The sequence below is a fragment of the Danio rerio genome, chromosome 7 (genome assembly GCF_049306965.1).
Source record: "Danio rerio strain Tuebingen ecotype United States chromosome 7, GRCz12tu, whole genome shotgun sequence".
In the NCBI taxonomy this organism is placed as follows: domain Eukaryota; kingdom Metazoa; phylum Chordata; class Actinopteri; order Cypriniformes; family Danionidae; genus Danio; species Danio rerio.
Window position 1 is genome coordinate 69,112,501 of NC_133182.1, and position 19,850 is coordinate 69,132,350.

The following is a 19,850-nucleotide window of genomic DNA, read 5'->3' on the forward strand; positions in this document are numbered from 1 at the left end:
GATGCCAAAATATGATTAACATATTACGAGTTGCTTCCAAACTCTTCTACAACTAGCCCAAATGTTAATCACACTACAAACAAGTCATGACTAAAATGCTATAAGAAAGAGAAATATATTGCTGATGATTATGTCAGCTCACCTCTTCTGACAGGTCTTCAAATTTGAGGGGTTCGTTAACGTCATGCAGACAGTCCCCAATGCGCACAGTCAAAGCCGAAAAGAGCCATGCATAGTTCACCTTTTGAGTCTTCTGGTTTTTAAGTCGTTCGTTAATCAAGTGACATCATGTAAAGAGAGATTATTCAAACCTGAGGACTTGACAGATGAACGGATCAAATCGTTTTCTGGTTCTAAATGCATATGATTGACTTCTGTCTGTCACGTGATGAACGAACGACTCAAACCCTGTAGTAGAAAAAGGAACTAATCTTCCACTCCCCCTGCACAAATGTGCGAATGCACAAATGAACAAATCCCTCCCTGAGAGGACTCGTAGTCTTTGTAGTCATACAAAAGATTCATTCAAAATGAACAAATAGTTCAAGAACTGCCCATCACTATTATAAACGTATATCAGGGAAATTTATTTCCATGACTTATGCTTGGTTACATCACTTGCCCAGGATTACTCATGGAGTGTTTTTCTCTAATTTTAATATTTTATTTTTTGCTCACGTTTGTATTTGTATTATTTAAACTTGCGCATTAGATATGATTGAGGCGAATTCTGCATCATTGTCAACATGCTGTAAAAATGTACCTCTACTCATGCGTTTGCATCAATTTAATGTAATTTACTTGTGCAAATAGTTAATTCTATGTTTTGTGTGAACCCTGCATTACAATAAACAGAAAAACAAGCAAATGCTGTGTTCGGTAGTCTCTCCAGAATTTGGATGATTCTCCAATCTCTAAATTTAACGCAAAATAAAGCAAATTACTATTTTTTTTTTGCTGTGGAAAAATCCATCTATTGTATATAGGCTAGAGAAAGACCTCATCAACTCTGCAATATCTCGGGTTGTCATAGACACGGCACAGTGCTGCCAATCTCCGTAAGGCTGTTTTATACTTGTGTCAAGTGCACGCAACCTCCGTGCGGTCAAATAGCCCTCTCCGTGGCTGACGAGCCCCTCTCAAAAAAATTTAACTACACATCACACCGATGTGTATCACAAGCACTGTGACTGGTCAGCTTGGTAGCTGTGATGAGTGTGGGCGGTGCTGTGAGCCACGAGTCCGATTGTTTACAAGTATCTTAAAGAAGCTTCAGATGGAGACTTTTGGTTTGTGTTTACTAGGGCTGTGACGAGACACCTACTCCACGAGACAAAATTTTAACATTAAGAAGTCTTTAAAAAAAATTAAATAAATCACAAACTGCAATGTAGGTGCTCTTTTTAAAATTTCTTTCTAATGAACGTTATTTTACTTCTATTTTAATGAATTTCTATGCAGTAAACAAACACTGCTAAATATTTAGCTATAAACTCTACTGACTGACTTCACATGAGAAATCGAACTCCTCTCAACAATGTGTTACGGTCTGTGTCTCATTTCTTTGTGTTCTTCTTTTTTATTAACCTTCCCCTGTTTTCTTGGCTTTTGATTTGAGTGCGCATGCGCACTAATTCCAGCTCTCCGTAGGTGGACGCACCCGTTTCTCATGTCGGGACTAATTGGAGAGAGTTTAAAGATGCCAACGAGGAGGCAAAAGAGGAGCGCAGCTTTAGTGGACCAGCCAGCATTGATTTGTGGCTTTGTTTACTTTTGTTTCTGTTTTGTTTCTTTGGAGATTTATTATTTTATTCGTTTATTCGTTGTTGTGGGGTAAGGATGGCACCGTTACTATTGGTTTTCAGGTAAAAATAATTTGATTTAAAAATGATTACTATGTTTACTAAGTTTTTTTTTTATGTTGCTTTCTCTCTGTTAAAAAGGAGTTATTTTTTAAGAAAGGTTGTAACAAATGTAAAAAAAATAAAAATCATGTAATTTTTGGTATTTCATTTATAATTTTTCAGCAGTTTCTCTTTCATTCAGCAACATTTCATCTATGCCCCATGACTCACTCTGAATGCAACAATGAAGTAAGGAATGATAGTTATTTTAATACCGTTTGCTGAATGCTCAGCTAAAAGTCCTTCACGATTGAAACAGTTTAATTAAGGTATTTACAAGTCTGTACTGCACTTCAATAATGTGACTGAATACACCACGTCTTAATTCCAATTGTTTACGACGATTATAACTTTCAGCATAATTTAAAGTGATTGTCCATCGCATAATTAATGTGTGGCTGCAGTTGTAGCCTGTGTTTGAACAAGGTAGCCGCTGAACTCCAGGAAAAAAAATAAAAGCGGTTACGTCACACTCGACAAAGCAATTGAGTCACGTGCAACAGAGGCAGCCCGGGTTGCCAAATCTGTGTAAAGCACTTAGTGTACAGTTCAAATCCAATCCAGCCTCCAATCAGTATTAATTTCACACTCATGCTCCATCATAACATCACAACTCACGAGACAACTTTTCACCTCAACGATTTAATCTCGCGAGATCGCGCCATACAAGATCTTGTCACATCCCTAGTGTTTACCTTATGATTAAAATTCCTGCCTCTGAATGAGCGATTTTTAGCTACTTGTACATTAAGGTAGCATTCAGCAAAACAAAACAACTGTGAAAAAACAACACAAAGAAACATAGAAACCTACTATGCCTAGAAAAACCTAACAAACAAGGCAGGCTCCGTGGGTCACGCCGATCACTCCACGAAGAAGGTGTGTGACCAGCTTTAGACGCGTCATGTGACATTATCGCAATGCACATTCACCCAAAGACTATTTGAACAAGAGTATGATTCACTGTAAAAAATTTCCAGGTTTTCACAACAAGTTACTGTAATTTTTCACAGTAAATTACATTAGTATCCCTTCACAGTATTTAACTGAAAAATTCACAGTAATATGTTGTATTCATAATTTTATTGTGAAATTACGGCAGGTAGCATGATTACAGCAAATTACTGTGAAAAGGGCTATATCTTTTGCACGTTAGTTATAGAAATTCAAACCTTTTTTAATTCAACGTAGAAATTAATACAAATGAACTTTTAACAGATAATAACAGAATGTTATAGCCCCCAAAACGATTTGGTTACCAACATCTTTTTGGTTGTACTGCACCTTTATTTAATTTTATACAGTTAACATAGAATAGGAAATAATATTTAATGAACATAACTGTGTGCTTAGCCAAAACATAATAAACTGGAATAAAAAGTAATTAATTAATGAAACCAAAGACTGTTAAACAGCCAACAATTATTTCAATGTCAGGGTAAATGTCTGCTTTAGACGGTTTCATGAGTATTGGGCACCTGTCATCGCCTGGAGGTCACTAATCTTTAATTTAGAATTAAATATATATATATATATATATATATATATATATATATATATATATATATATATATATATATATATATATATATATATATATATAAATTTATTTATATAAATAAACCACAGATTAGAGTTTTAACCAACTACATTCTAGCATGAAAAACAGTTAAAACATCATTTTCGGACGCATATAGAGCCATCGAAGACGGGGCAATTGTCCCAATGTCTAGCCTGAAGACAGGCGCCTCTCGGCGGATACATGAGTAATGAGCGCCGTTACCGCCTGGAGGTCATAGATCTCCGCTACCGGCAAAACACACTTAAAATTACACACAATCTTTACTAACAATCCACAGATTTGAGTTTTGAAGAACTACATTCTCGCATGAAAAAGTGTTAAAACTTTATTTCATTACATATTACAAGCAATATTTATAATATTATGTGCCTTCTCATCCACCATTACAGCTTGATGCAGCTTGGTGCAAAATGAATCCTGGGAGGAAAAAATAATAATTCTCAATTAATACACTCCAAACGAACTTTATTCTTATTGTTGAAATCAGATATATGTAATATTTTGAATGGCGAAGAAAATAATTGACTTTATATTTCAATCAATATATTACTTTTGCACTGCTTCGGTTCAGGACTCGTGTGACATTGAATCAGATTCAGATATTTTATCAGACGTGTTCATGAGCTCATAGTCATCAACAAGCAATTCGTGTACAAGCAGAACACGAACCAAGCAATATGATGAAATATTAATGAATTATATGTTTGCGTCTTACAATATTATACAAAACGGAATCGTTTTCAGGCGAATTCGACTCTTTACTGTTCACTTAAAGGAGCCGAATTCGACTCTTTACTGTTCACTTAAAGGAGCCGATTCATTTAACAGAACTGACTCGACTCAACCGCAAACAAGCGCCATCACCACAGACAACGCGTCGTCTCTTCACCCAACGGATTCATCCTCGGTAAGTGTTAAAATATGACTTTTGTCTGTTAAATGATTGTTGTATGTGTATTTCTGTATAGTGCATGTCATTTAGCAGGAATTTACCGAGTACTTCAGTTGTACTCGCACGTACAGGGTTTAAGCGCGCTTTTTTTTAAAACAAGAAATTAACGACGCCAGATGGTGATTGTAGTGTTTTCTGAGGTAACGTTATTAGCATAACGTTAACGTTAGTTCCTGAAAAAAGAAAGGGAATTTTCTTTAATTAACTTCTTAACTGCATTTTCTGTTTCAGTACAAGACTGAAGTAAAGGTGAAATGACTAAAGTTAAGGTAAGCTCTGACCTTCACTTAAGTTAACGTTACGGTTAGTCACCATCATGTAAGTTACGTTAATTTTTTTCACTGTAACGTTAACGTTAAGTTAGTTAAATAAACTCATTATGAAACAAGTCTTAACTGTTTTATTAAATGAGGCTTATAATACAATTCAGTTGTATTCTTTTAAACTAACACAGTACATATTGTATATTTCTCACTGGTGTTAATGCAGTGCTAACATTTACTAATGAGAACTAATTGTATATTGTCACTAACTGTAGATTTTATTTTTTGGTGTTCAGGTGTACCTGATAATAGCTGAAGTATAGAGAGAGAGAGAGAGAGAGAGAGAGAGAGAGAGAGAGAGAGAGAGAGAGAGAGAGAGAGAGAGAGAGAGAGAGAGAGAGAGAGAGAGAGAGAGAGAGAGAGAGAGAGAGAGAGAGAGAGAGAGTATGTGTGTGCGTGTGTTAGGTTGAGTCTTATTCTAATCTTATTATATTCATATTTTTTTGCAGCCTCAGCCATTGATGTTGAAACACTGATGCTACCAATCAACCCTTGCTTGATTATTAAAGGTAATGTTGATGCCTTCCTCATTTTTATTAGATTTTTAAATGTCAGGTTTTTTACAGATTTGTTGTGAGCAGTTTCTTGTACAAACTCTTTTTCTTCTTCCAGAAGTTCCACCAGTACCTCCAGTAGTAGTAAATATTAGACAAAGATTTTTTTAAACTATAGTTTTTATTTTTATTAGCAATTTTACTGGGCATGTGTGTTTGTTTGCTTGGTTTTCAATAGGCAGAGCATGGAATGTCAACTTTGTTTCTACAAAAAAATGTAATTATTCACAAACACCTCTAATTTAGTCCTTCTTTACCCCTTTTAGTCTTATTCCTTGGACTCGGAGGGTCGAGTGGTCATGGGACCTCACCTGGATTTCACAACTGACTTTGGATCTGGTCTGAAACTGAAGTATGCTGAAGATGCCTTTTGCACTCTGGAATTTAAGGTAATGTCTACAATAAATATTGTAACTGAGGGCTTGTTTTGGGGGGGTTAAACAAGGAATGTATAGGAGCACAAGTCATGACTCCCCTTGTCCCCTTGTTATAAAGGGCCGTGTTGCAGACACAATTTGCTTGTCTGTGCTGGAGACCAGAGGGGAAGCTGTCTTTAAAAGGATGGGGCTCTTATACCATATGTGAAGTTACCTATTCAGGTGAGTAGATTACATGCAAGTCATTGCAAATGCATAAATAGTGGTAATTTTTAACTGGGCAGCACAAATTAAGTGAAACTCAAAAAACGTTGAAAAATATTTGGAATATTTGCAAAAAAACTTGATTGAAATGAATACAACACAAGTGCTATATCACTTAAATCAAGTTTTTTTTGCAAAATTTTCCTAATATTCAAATCATGAGAAATTAGCTTGATGCAAGAAACATCCTGCTAGTATTCAAGAGCAAGTGCTGTGATGCATGTGTTAACTTTGCAATAAGTGTGAACCCAGCATTAGATTATAGTCTGTAAACAGAAGGTGTAAATCAAATCAACTGTTTTAAAATGCTCTGCCTAGGTCATTAAAACCACTATTTGTTGTTGGACTGTTCTTGATTGTGTGTTTGTGATGGAAATGTTTTTCAGATGTTTTTGTTTAAATGATTGCAGTTTGACTGAGCTACAGTATTGTCAGCATGTTCAAACTGAGCTAACAGTAATTTTGCTCTCTAGTGCAGCAGTAGTGTGCCAGTAGTGTTGTATGAAGCTAACTGTTTGTCTGCCCTTTTGCTTATAGGTGCTTTTTGGGCACCAGTTTGGAGATGGAAGACAGACAAAGTCAAAGAAGCAGAGAAGACACATCAACCAGCAAGTGTGTAAAATTATCAGGAAAATGATTGACCTTGAATAGACGACTGCCTAATTTAGCAAGAAGTTTTGTCTCTCTCTCTCTCTCATGTGTGTGTATATATATATATATATATATATATATATATATATATATATATATATATAAAATGAGAGAGAGAGCGCACTCTGAAGCACTGCTTTTTATATGTATGCTACATATGATGTCAGATTTTTTTGTTCTTATGTTCTTATAGTATTTTTTGAGGCTTCACCTTCACCTTTTGAAAGTTTTCTGAAATGTTTACACAGATGTCATTAAGCTGTTAAATAAATCTGTAAAATGTATGTGTGTTTGTTTTTATTTTGATTTTAGAGTCTTTTCAGATCACCCAATAATGAAGATTCTGTCGTCATTTACGCATCCTCAGGTTGTTTGGACACAGAGGAATATTTGATATTTTTATTCCTGTGTTTAACAAAAAAAAAACATTTTTAACAGAGCAAATTCACAGTAAAATATAGTTAATTCTACAAGATAATACTGTGTAATTACAGTAAAGGACTTTATTATCTACTGTAAAGTTACAATATATGGTTGTAATTTCACAATAATTTAATGTGACAAAACCACAGTAAATTACTGTGAACTACCTCACAATAATTTACTGTGAATTTACATACAGTAATTTACTGTGAAAGTAATGCAATTATTAGCCAGTAATTTACTGTGAATTTAAGGTCAAATTTTTTACAGTGTTGTTGTAGGGAGTGTTACAATTTAAAATAAACATGACTTTTTTTTTTAAAATACTATTGCTGAAGAGATCTTTTTTTATGATTTTTGATCAGGTGGATTCATTCCAGTATCAAATATGAATGAATACAAGAATTATGACTGACCAGAAGTGCACCACATTTATTATCTGCTCCAATGTGCTCCTGAAAGACAACAAAGCCACCAACGGACGTAACCAGGGTTTAAGCTCAAAACGGAAGATTTCAATCTCTAGGGAAGGTATCAAGCCACCTGACAGAGTCTGTTATGTAAATAGATTTCATTATTGCATACACATGCCTCTGTTTATGCACTATGGGTTTTGCTGGATTCCGAACAAGAGAAAAAAAAATAAATAACACATCAGCTAAGAACAAATCTTAAATACCGATCTTAAATAATTGACTAGTATTGCCCTGTAACACACCGTCATGAAGCAAGTGTTAAATCCTGACTAAACATGCTGTGCAGGAGGAAGGTTAGAATGACAAAGAGAAGGCCGAGAGTCTCCATCCCCCCCATTCCATCCATAAAGCATGAGAGAGAGAGAGAGAGAGAGAGAGAGAGAGAGAGAGAGAGAGAGAGAAAGAGAAACAGAAAGAGAGAGAGATCTCAGCGGGGAGGCCCGGAGGAGAAACCCACCCTCAGACACACACTGCACCTCCTCCATCAGAACTACACCTCTCAGACACACGCTTTATACTACGACACATTTCATTCATCTGGATGCGTTCTTGAATTATTCTGCATTATTGACAATAATAGATGCTTTTTTTATGAATTTCAACCATTACTTTGTAGTAAAACCATAATTTATGATTGCAAATAAATGCCTAAAGGTTTTTTTTAATTCATGCTTAAAACACCTTGATAATAATTGCAGTCATTTGTACTAGATATTGGCCAATTATTATATAGAGATTCTCAAAAAAAAAAAAAAACGACTCTAACCCACAATTTTCATTTCAGTGCACCCTTAAAACTGAAACCAAAAATGCTGTGTGCATGTGCTCGAAAACCCCAAACTGAAAATGTTTTTTAATAATTGTTTCTTATTTAATATTAAATAATATGAAGTTCACTTTTTTTAAATGTAACCTACTAAAAAAAGCAATAAAATAAACATTTCTATTGAAAGTAAATGTTATTGTTAAAAATTATTATATAACATTTCTATTGCAACCAGTGGGGAAAAAGGCTGCTGTCCTATCCGTGCATTATTTGAGCGGACTTTGCTTTTAGGTTGAGCATTAGCAATCATGCAAAGCTATGTATTTGGCAATATGAGCTGAATATTCAAACAGGAAACTATTGAGCTTTTTTAAACTTGGCTCACAACACAAATTGGTTTCATAATGCAGTGTTTTCCGTGTCCACTATGAAAGTTGCTTCAGATCAAACAGTCACTTAAGCTGGAAGGAGAGTGAAATTTGTGCTAATCACTGTTAGACAGTGCAGCCATTTATTTTTGTCTCATATTTTCATCTGTTTTTCTCTGTAATTGTAATTTTTTAATGTAATTTTTAAATGCTAATCCAAACATCCCTAATTTGTTGTTGATGTTGATGTTTATTTGGACTAATTTGCAAATACACTGATGACACTACACAATTAATAATATGAGGAAAACCAGGCTAAATATTGGGCCAAAAACTGAATGTTCAGGATGCACTTAGACAAAAACAGAAACTGAAACTATAAAATTTCTTTTATAACAATTATGCATAATTTTATTTCTTATTTCATATAATTTTGTAAGACTTTTTCAAATTAACTTAACTTAGATTATACTGATGTAAAATAATAATAATAATAATAATAATAATAATAATAATTTTAATAATAATAATAATAATAACAATAATAATAATAAATAATCATATTTTGACAGTGAACGAATTGAGAAGCCGCATTTCATGCCATGACAGCACAGTAGCACTAATGCTAGCAGCATGAACAATGTCCTTTTAGGGTGCCTGCATGTTATTTCAATAGACCTTGCATTGCTATGCACTTCATGCATATAAATATAGGTTCATGAGGGAAATAATCACATTGAAATGAATAGGTTTCAAAGCAAAGTGCTTTCCGCATCAACTGTGAAAGCCGCTTCAGATCAAAAACTGACATGTGTGAGAGGCAGAGTGAAAGCCGCACAGTAACCACTGCTGGACAGAACTGCCAAGCACAACCTATTTTTCCAGCTCATATTTGCAGGAGTTTATAATAATAACAATAAATAAATTCAAATAATATATAAGGTAAATAAAATTTATTTTAAGTTTAGTGTCTCTTCTGGTAATCATGGTAAAGATGTATGACTGCGAACATTTTTGCCCTAAAAAATATTAATATATAATCGGTTTAATGTTCAATACACTTAAATTAGTAAAAAAATAATAATAAGTTACCTTTAATCCTTCGATTGACAAATCGATTGTGTGGAACCCAGCATTTCTTTTACAGTGCAATACAATATAATTACACTGACTACTACATAATTGCATGCAAATCTAAGATTCCATTAATATCTAGCTATTAATTGCGTTGTATTTTCACTAATGGAGGTTTAGGGTATGCCACATGAACAATGGACTAATCGATAATAAAACTTGACTACTTTCATTACTGATTTATTGTTATTATTTTTTTACCAACTATTCACATCCTTTGAATAGGGTAAAGGTCAAAAGATTGGCACTTCAACGCAATTGTTGTAAACTCTTAATCCATTGATAATCATTTAGCAACCACACAGTGAGACTCCTTCAAACACATCAAATTCTGAAGAAAAGAGAATTTCCATGATCATCCAGTTTCAAAAGTACTCCAATATGAGGTATGAGAGTATCCCAGTGCTGATGAAGGGCAGAAGTAAATGGAAAGGCCGTATGTAAGAGCTCACGCTGGTGTCTGGGGGAGGGTAGAGCTCAGGCTCGGGTTGCAGAGTAGAGGGCGAAAGGGGAAGCACATCCTCCTATAGTCACAATAGCATCTCCTTCACCTGAACACCCAGAGCAGAGCCCAACTTCCTGAGCTGCTTTCTTGCTGGAGTTCAACAAACAAACATGCGCTCACTGAGAGGAGGACACAACAACCTCATTTCTGATTAAATACTCATGGGTGTGCATAATATAACAATATAATAACACAATGTAATGTAATATAATAAAAGGTAACATCATATAATGTAACAATGTAATCTATAACATTTTCTTTGAAATATTTTGCAATTTTGTATACATAAAATTTATTTTTCAGATGAAGAATTTTGTTTTTTGAGAAGACTCACCTTTTACCTCTTTATATTAAAATTATATTATATTATATAATGTTATATTTATAAATAGTTTTGTTTATTTCTGGTATATATTTTAAAGACAACATTTTGCGCGTTTTGCTGCGCGTTATATATAATATAATATAATAAAATATAATATAATATAATATAATATAATACAATATAATATAGTATAATATAATAGAATATAATAGAATATAATATAAGCCAAAAAGTTTTATGTAAATATTGTTACATAAACAAAATACTTATTTTAGCATTAATTACATTATTAATCATTTGAAATGTTTCATACTTTCCATTATGATTATTAACATGAAAACTGACATGTTGTCATCATTATTTTGCTTTTAAAAATCTATTTTAGATAATCTTTTTTTTTTTTACATGTACAATACCTTACAAAAGACTTGAACCCGGTTGTAAGAGCAACAAATAATAACTTGACTTCTAGTTAATCATTTGGAAAAGTGTCAGAAGGTAGATTTTTCAGATGAATCATCTGTTGAACTGCATATCAATCATCACAAATACTGCAAAGACCTTTTGGAACCCGTATGGACCCAAGTTTGGTGAAGAAAAGTCATGGTTTGGGGACACATTCAGTATGAGTAGGTGCAAGAGATCAGCAGAGTGGATGGTAACTACAACAGCCTGAAGTATAAAGACATTTGTGCTCTCATTACATTAAAAACCACAGGAGAGGGCAAATTCTCCAGCAGGTTAGTGCTCCTCACATCAAAGTTCATGAAAGCAAAGAGGGTCAAGGTGCTCCAGGATTGGCCAGCCCAGTCACCACCTATAAACATTATTGAGCATGTTTGGGGGAAGATGAAGCAGGAGGCATTGAAGATGAATCCGAAGAATCTTGATGAACTCTGGAAGTCCAGGAGGAACGCTTTCTTTTCCATTCCAGATAAATAGATTCTGTGTGAAGCTAGCTTGCTTTTTAAAGCTAGCTCTATGCACCAAAGTGTGCATATTCAACACCAGCAGTTTGTTTGAGGGGGTCAGGGCTTCAGTGTCCATGCAAGACCCTAATGATGTGCTTTTTCTCTGAGCAAGGCACCGGTGTAGAGTTACACTAGCTCCACTGCCAGGCAGTTTTTTCAGACGTCATGCGATAACAGCGCTAAGTGAACATCCTGGAAACGCTCGTGGTCAGAGAGAGCCACCTTTCCTGAAGTGCTGATTCATCACAGACCCTCGCTGGAGGACACGTTCGGGCCCCAAATACACTCCAGCGCAAGCTAAAAAGACATCTCTGCCAAGCCCTGAAGACAGCAGGCTTTAGCAGTGATGCTGCTGTAGACGGTCAGTCACTGTGCTGAATTATTGATCAGCTGCTGCTGCCACCCTTTTCCTGTCTCCTTTGATCCAACAGTCCTGAAGAACTACACATATCATCACACATCCGCTACTTCAACTCCACTTGGAAATGACAGCAGGCAAATATTTACCATGCAGTTGAGTTGATTTCATCAAAAATGGAAAATCTATCATCTACAATACACAGTGTCATTTACAATCACTGGCCACATTATTAGGTACACCTGTCCAACTGCACGTTAACGCAAATTTCTAATCAGCAGCAACTCAATACAGTTAGGCATGTAGACATGGTCAAGACGATCTGCTGCAGTTCAAACCGAGCATCAGAATGGGAAAGAAAGATGATTTAAGTGAATTTGAACGTGGCGTGGTTGTTGGTGCCAGACGGGCTGGTCTGAGAATTTCAGAAACTGCTGATCTACTGGGAATTTCATGCACAACAATCTCAAAAGTTTACAGAGAATGGTCCGGAAAAAAAGAAAATATCCAGTGAGTGGCAGTTCTGTGGGCGAAAATGCCTTGTTGATGCCAGAGGTCAGAGGAGAATGGCCAGACCATATCCATACCCATCATCTGATGGCTACTTTTAGCAAGATAACACGCCATTTCATAAAGCGCGAATCATCTCAGACTGGTTTCTTGAACATGACAATGAGTTCACTGTACACAAATGGCCTCCATAGTCACCAGATGTCAATCCAATAAAGCACCTTTGGGCATAGGGCTGCTTGATTATGGGAAAAATCCTAATGACGATTATTTTGGTCATAACTGTTATCACAATTAATCAAAATGATTACACTTGAAGTCAAAATTATTAGCGCTCTTGTAAATTATTTTTATTTTATTTTTATAAATTTTCACAGAATTTCCTATAATATTTTTTCTTCTGGAGAAAGACTTAAGCCTGGTTTATACTTCTGCATCAAGTGACCGGCGTAACCCATGGCGCATGCAACGTGTGTAGCTGTGCATTTATACTTCTGCGCGCTGTCTCTGTTGGTCTGCATTAACACTCCTCTGTGTCGAGTTTCTTCGCTGGTGTTTTGCTTTTCCTGAACACTTCCTGAATGTACAAGTGGCTCAAACTTGCTAATTTTGAGGCAGGAACCGGCGGATGCGCAACAACTTTAACTATGAGGTAAACACAAAACAAAACTTCCCATCCGGAGCTTCTTCACGGGACTCCACACTTGTAAACAATCGCTGCATCGGGCTCGCACCATTCGCTCAGCTCTCGGTCCCGCTAAGACTCGTCAGAGCTACCAAGCCGACCAATCACAGTGCTTGCGCTACGCGTCGTTGCGACATGTAGTTACATTTTTTGAGAGGTGCACGTCAGCGACGCCAACGGCGACGGCTTAGGGCTATGCATCAACGCCGTAGCATACGATGTGCGCTTGACGCATAAGTATAAATCAGCCTTTATTTGTTTTAATTTGGCTAGAAGCAGATTTAAATATTTTGAAATATATTTTAGGATCAATATTATTAGCCCCCTTAAACAATATTTTTTTTGATTGTCTGCAGAAGAAACTACAGTTATACAATAACTTGCCTAATTAAGCCTTAGAATCGCACTTTAATCTGAATTCTTGATTTTGAAAAATATTTAGTCAAATATTATGTGCTGTCACATATAATAAGAAAAGCAAAATAAATACAATAGAATAAAAATATGAAACAAACTGTGCTTTAGGCATCTTCACTGTACGGAAAAAACGTTAATTATAGCTACAAAAGTCCTTCAGTCAAGAGCAATGAGGGATTTTGTCCTTTTGTTTGATTAATAATTAAAACAGTCAGTAGCAAGAATATTGCACGCTGACACTTGGAGAGGTATACGGTTCCGTTTATGATTTCTCTTTCACGTGTCTTTTGATTGTCAACTCGTTTGTTTATTACACAAATTAGGGTTAAAGTAAATAATTATAATAATATATGATGGAACAATCATTTTATCTCGATTTCTATTTTTTCATAATCATTAAAAGCCAAAATCGAAACCGAAACCGAATTTTCAATTAATTGCACAGCCCTACTTTGGGATATGGTGGAACTGGAAATTCTCATAATAGATGTGCGGCCCACAAATCAGCAGCAACTGTTATCTGTTAACTGTTATCATGTCAATACGGACCAAAACCCCATAGGAATATTTCTAGTACCTTGTTGAATCTATGCCATGAAGGGATTAGGGCAGTTCTGAAGGCAAACGGGGGTCCAACCCAGTACTAGTACACTGGATTAACTACGGATGAGGCTAATAACTAAGGGCCATTCACATATCATGTCTTTTGTGCACGTAAGTTCGTTATTTATTGTTTAGAGCGGAACAGTTATTACCTTACAACTAATATCTATAGTATAAATAAATTAACACGAGATATTATCCAAGAAGAACGGATTCAGTAAATGTTTGTAAGAATACATATAAAAACAAAACGCAATTGGTAATCAAGGTTGGTAAAATAAATTTGACTGAACAATCTAGCTTCAAACATTAAGATGTCAGAAACCAAATACACCCCTCTACCCAATCATACAGTAATCATTTTACAATTATGGCAGCGAATGGCTAGCAAGATCAAGGGCTGGGCTGATTAACAATATTGTAAAGAATCACGGTAAAATGTCAATAACAATGATAAGTTAAAGACTATTTTCACTCTATATTGATCTAAGAGCCAATCACACAAAAGAAAATGTACAACAAAGGGAATCTAAAAGTGTGTTGATATTAGAGCTGTACCGAATTTTCGCCCACTGAAAATTTATCAGCTGAAAATGTTAAGTCATTTAATAATGGCCCCACTAAATTGTGGCTTTAGTCATTTTTTGGGGTACTCTTCTAAATCTGGAAGCATTAACAACTTATACCAGATTATATATCGTTATTGTTCAATATGGAAAAGTAATTATCAAGATTGCATTTTTCTCTTATCTCCCAGCACTAACAAGATCAGTTTGGTTACTGACATTTTTCCAAATATCTTCCTTTTTTGCTAACCAGAACAAAGACATTTATGGATGGCAACAGGTTTACAGATTGTTCATTTTTGTGCGAACTATTTCTTTAACGCTTTAGAAGAATGTTTAAGAAAACTTAAATGCACAAGGAAGATTAATGCTACCAACGTATCCTCATTTCATTTATATATTGACTTAGGATCCTGTAGAGGTGATTGAGTTCACTGTAATGAATGGGAGAAACACTCCTGTTCACAGAGACTAATGTATAATAATGTAATCCACTGCAATGGCTATCAAATAGAGCTTTCTCAGTATGGCTGACTAATATAAGCATGCAGTTTAAAACCACGCCACTGCAAAATCACATTTGTCTAAAAAAAGAAAGTGAGATAACATGACTTTGCGATGTCAAAATTCTTTTAAGCCAACAAAATTGATTAATTGATTAGTATTTTATATGAGCATTTGATTGATAGAGATGTATTTAATGTTCAACGTGATACAAATCCAAACGATCGGTCTGTGTAGGAAATTAAACATTGTTTACAATATTAACAGCCTTTATCGACAGCCTGGTCAAACAGATCTTGGTGCATGTCCAAATGTAGTTCTGGCTCTTTCAAGACGAACGTGCTAAGATCCGCATTTGGACGGAAGGTCAGCTGAAACAGTTTGTTGATGGATATTGGTGTCACAAGCCTTTACACGTTCTTCATCAAAGCAACAGGACTACAATTTTACTACATTTCCACATGCGCTGAGAACTGCTTCACAATGCTGTAGATTAAAGCTAGTAATATTGTGAATTAACGTTGACTTTGATACTAATCGCTACTGAAATTTAAAAAATGTCCAACTCCCTCTAACATGAGTGCATTCCTAGGGTGCTTTCACACCTAGAGATGTGTTTCGGAATTAGCTTGTTTGCCCTCTTAGGCCCCGTTTACACTAGTGCGTTTTAGTTTTAAAACGGCGTTTTAGAATGAAAACGATCTGCGTCCACACTCGCGTTTTACCCAGCGTTTCTGAACAGCTCTCCGTCCACACTAAAACGCTGAAAACGCACATCACGTGACCACACACACACTCTCTCGGGTAAGCGCTGCAGCATGTCTACCCAGATGAGAGCTGTGCTGGTCGGACTGCTCATCAAGCATCTCCCGCTGGATCTAATCCCACTATATTTGCTAAACGTGATATTTAATTTAATCTTGTTGTCTATATCTAACGACATATTCCCTGACTTTGGTCTTTTGAATCGATTACTTGTTCACAGGTAACGTGTTTTGGCTGAGCGCAAAGATAAGTTAATGATTAATGTAACCACGTACATTCTGTATATTGACTGATCGTTTGCCTTTATTTCCTATAATGTATAAACTTATTGTGCGTTATACTTTCATAATGACAATAATTGATTATTAAAACTGACATTCAGCAAAGCAGAGGATATGTTTCGTATTTTCAATGAAAATTAAAGGAGGCAGTGATGTTTTAGGCTCTGTTTATTATAAATATGCATACAGTGAAGATGCAGCACGACGCCTCAGCATTTCTGCTGTCTGTTAAGTTGTTAATATCAAAATAAAAATAGGCAGTTCCTTAAATCATGTTTTCATTTTATTGTTGAGAAAGTGAAACAACATAGCCAGGATGATGTGAATAAGGTTATAAAGTACACTCTTACCTTTGAACATTTACCGGACATGTCCTCGAGGGTCTATTTTCCATATCAAACTTGGAAGTCTGAACTTACAGGGAGAGGATGCGAGACTGAACTGTGTGTAACGTTAGGCTACTTAATATTGAGGAAAAGCCCCAATCAGATGTTTCAGATGTTTTCAGATGTCTCCGTTTTCCCTCATCCACATTGAGACAGAGCAGCAGCGTTTTAGAATGAAAACGGCCTCTTCAGCGTTTTCGAAACGCTCCGTTTTCGGCGCTCAAAAACTCCGGCGTAGTGTGGACGAATGGCGTAACCGTGGCAAAACCTATTCGTTTTAAAACAAAAACGCATTAGTGTAAACAGGGCCTTAAGCTTGGTTTGTTTGGGCATAAGTGTACCATGCAATCTCACTCTGATCCGTGGTAAGACAATCGTCCTGAGACCACCAGAACTAAGTGGTCCCAGCTTGATTGTCAGATGCGCAAATGTAAGTATTTTTGGCAATTTTTACGAAGTTTCACAAAGCATATGTTTTAATGCAGTGGTGCCCAACCATTTTATCACCACGGACAGTCAGCGATTAACAATTTCACAGCGGACCGGAGTGGTTTGTAGGTTGCAAGGCAACCATCAACCATTTTCTCAGAGGATGACAAGCTGACAAAACATTGCTGTCACTCTCATAGAAGTTTTATTTAAGGAGAAAAATGTTTAAAAAGTAATGCAGTGTTTGAGTGTACTGTGTTTGTCTGAGATAATTTTAATAACAATATGCGTCTATTCCATACAAAGTATGAAGCTGATCATTTAGTACTTGTTATGTGACTCATGGTGCGCTTGCAGCATTCATTTAACTGGGTGCGTCTGGAAGGCATGAGCGCATCACGATGCTTGTGTTTGCAAGCGGTGCAAGTCCATTGAAAATATCGAACTTGCGAGAACTCTAAAAAAAAAAAAAAAGGCGATAAGCAAACAGCCCGTAAAATGCTACCGCCATTTGCGATCCCCAACAGCTGATCTTCTTGCACAGACATGCTGTATACACCTGATTTGTTGACAAATGGGTTGCGGATCTATTCCTTAGCAGTTCACGGGTACTTCACTGGGCCTTTTCCCCTTTCCAAAAGACGTCTGTTTCTTAGGCTCCTTTTACACTAGTACGTTTTAGTTTTAAAAACGAATAAATAAAAAATTATCCGCGTCCACACTGGTGTTTCACCCAGCATTTCTGAACAACTCTCTGTTTACACCACACCACAGAAAACGCACATCAAGTGACCACACACACACTCTGGCATGCATTGCAGCATATCTACCCAGAAGAGAGCTGTGCACGTGGGACTGTTCATCAAGGATCTACCACTGGATCTAATCTCATTATATTTGTTAAATGTGATATTTAAATTATCTTGTCTATATCTAATGACATATTTCCCAACTTTGGTCATTTGAATCTATTAATTGTTCACAGGTAACATGTTTTGGCTGAGCACGAAGATAAGTTATTAATGTAACCACGTACATTCTGTATATTGACTGCTTGCTTGCGTTTATTTCCTATAATGTATAAACTTATTGTACGGTATACTTTAATAATGGCCATTTTTGGTTATTAAAACTGATATTCAGCAAAAGAGAGGGTATGTTTCAAATTTTTCATGAAAATGAAAGGAGGCAGTTGTTATAGGATCAGTTTTGTTATAAATATGCGTACAGTGAAGATTACGGTTACATAAATATGCAGCTACACAACGCCTCAACATATCAGCTGTCTGTTAAGTTGCTAATATCAAAAATATATTGAAAATAGCAGTTCCTTAAAACATGTTTTCATTTTATTGTTAAGATAGTAAAACAACGTAGCCAGGGTGATGTGAATGAGGTTATAAGGTACACTGTTCCCTTTGAGGATTTACCCGACAAGTCCTCGGGAGTTTGTTTTCCATATTAAACTTGCAGAGCCTGAACTTGCAAGAAGAGAATGCAGGTCTGAACTGTGTGTAGGCTACTTAACATTGAGAGAAAAGCCCCAATCAGACACGTGAATGTCTGCAGCCATGCGTCTGTTTTCAGATGTCTCCGTTTTCCCCCATCCACCAAAACGTATAAGTTTTAAAACAAAAATGTATTAGCACACTCATTTTGCTGCTAGTGGGTTAAATTTGGGCGCTCAAGTTATCAAGAGAGACAAGCGAGAGAAAACTGTCATTTTTCAAAATAAAAGATTTTTCAGACTCAGATAATACATAATAAATACAACTGAAATAATTAATGATTTCTTGTGTGGCCCGGTACCAATTAATCCACAGACTGGTACAGTTGTAGGTGCAGGTGCAGGTGTTGTAATGCCGTCCAATTTCTTTGGAGTAAATTTGAAGCCCTTCACACTCTGTATTAAGGGCCAAGAAGAAGAGGATGGGGTAAAAAAAAAAAAAAAGAATTGGGATTGGGCCCAAACTAACAAAGTTTAATAATTATGAAGTAGGAAAGAAATATATTTGAAATCAACACTGCTTATTAAAATTTTCTACATACAAAAAATACAAGATAAAATGCATCGTGCTTTCTGCGAATGTATTTAATGGATAGTTCACAAACAAAACAAAAAAAAAACGAAAGAAAAAAAAATCATTATGGTTTACTTATCTGTCACCTGTTTCAAACCTGTTTGAGTTTCACTCTTCTGTTAAACACAAACAAAGCTATACTGAAGAATGTTGGATAGCAGGAACTGTTGACTTCCATCCTCTGTTTACTATGGATGTCAACAGTTCCTGCTTTGACATTCGTCAGATTCACAATATATTGATTTTGTGTGTTCAATAGAATGAAAACATTTATAAAAGTTTACAACCCCTTAAGGGTGAGTAAATGAGGAAATTTTTATTTTAATGGTGAACTTCTTACAAACACTTAAACCAGTGTTTCTCAACCACGTACCTGGAGGACCACCAACGCTGCATGTTTTGGATGTCTCCTTTGTCTGTCACATCTATTTCAAGTCTTTCACTCTCTGCTAATGAGCTAATGATTTGAATCTGAGCTGGTGGTCCTCCAGGAATGTGGTTTAGAAACCTTGACTTAATCATTACCCTTCACTGAAAATGTATTACACATATAGACATCGCCTTTTTGAAAAAAAAAAAAAAAAGGTATATACACTCACTGGCCACCTGTCAAACTGCTTGTTAATGCAAATTTCTAATCAGCCAATCACATGGCAGCAACTCAATGCATTTAGATATGGTCAAGATGAT

General features: G+C 35.8%; 1 protein-coding gene and 3 long non-coding RNA genes across 7 annotated transcripts in view; 3 read left to right on the plus strand and 1 right to left on the minus strand.

Moving 5' to 3' along the window:
• csnk1g1 (casein kinase 1, gamma 1) overlaps positions 1 to 19,850 on the minus strand; it is a 115,727-nt gene that overhangs the window by 55,666 nt on the left and 40,211 nt on the right.
• LOC141375181 (uncharacterized) lies at positions 673 to 8,271 on the plus strand. Its single transcript, XR_012382799.1, has 2 exons — positions 673 to 2,857; positions 7,301 to 8,271. It is a non-coding gene; the product is annotated as an uncharacterized lncRNA (long non-coding RNA).
• On the plus strand, positions 4,319 to 5,020 carry LOC137496221 (uncharacterized). The gene is made up of 3 exons (XR_011016407.2): positions 4,319 to 4,393; positions 4,670 to 4,707; positions 4,998 to 5,020. It is a non-coding gene; the product is annotated as an uncharacterized lncRNA (long non-coding RNA).
• Positions 5,583 to 6,630, plus strand: LOC137496220 (uncharacterized). Its single transcript, XR_011016405.2, has 3 exons — positions 5,583 to 5,704; positions 5,811 to 5,914; positions 6,494 to 6,630. It is a non-coding gene; the product is annotated as an uncharacterized lncRNA (long non-coding RNA).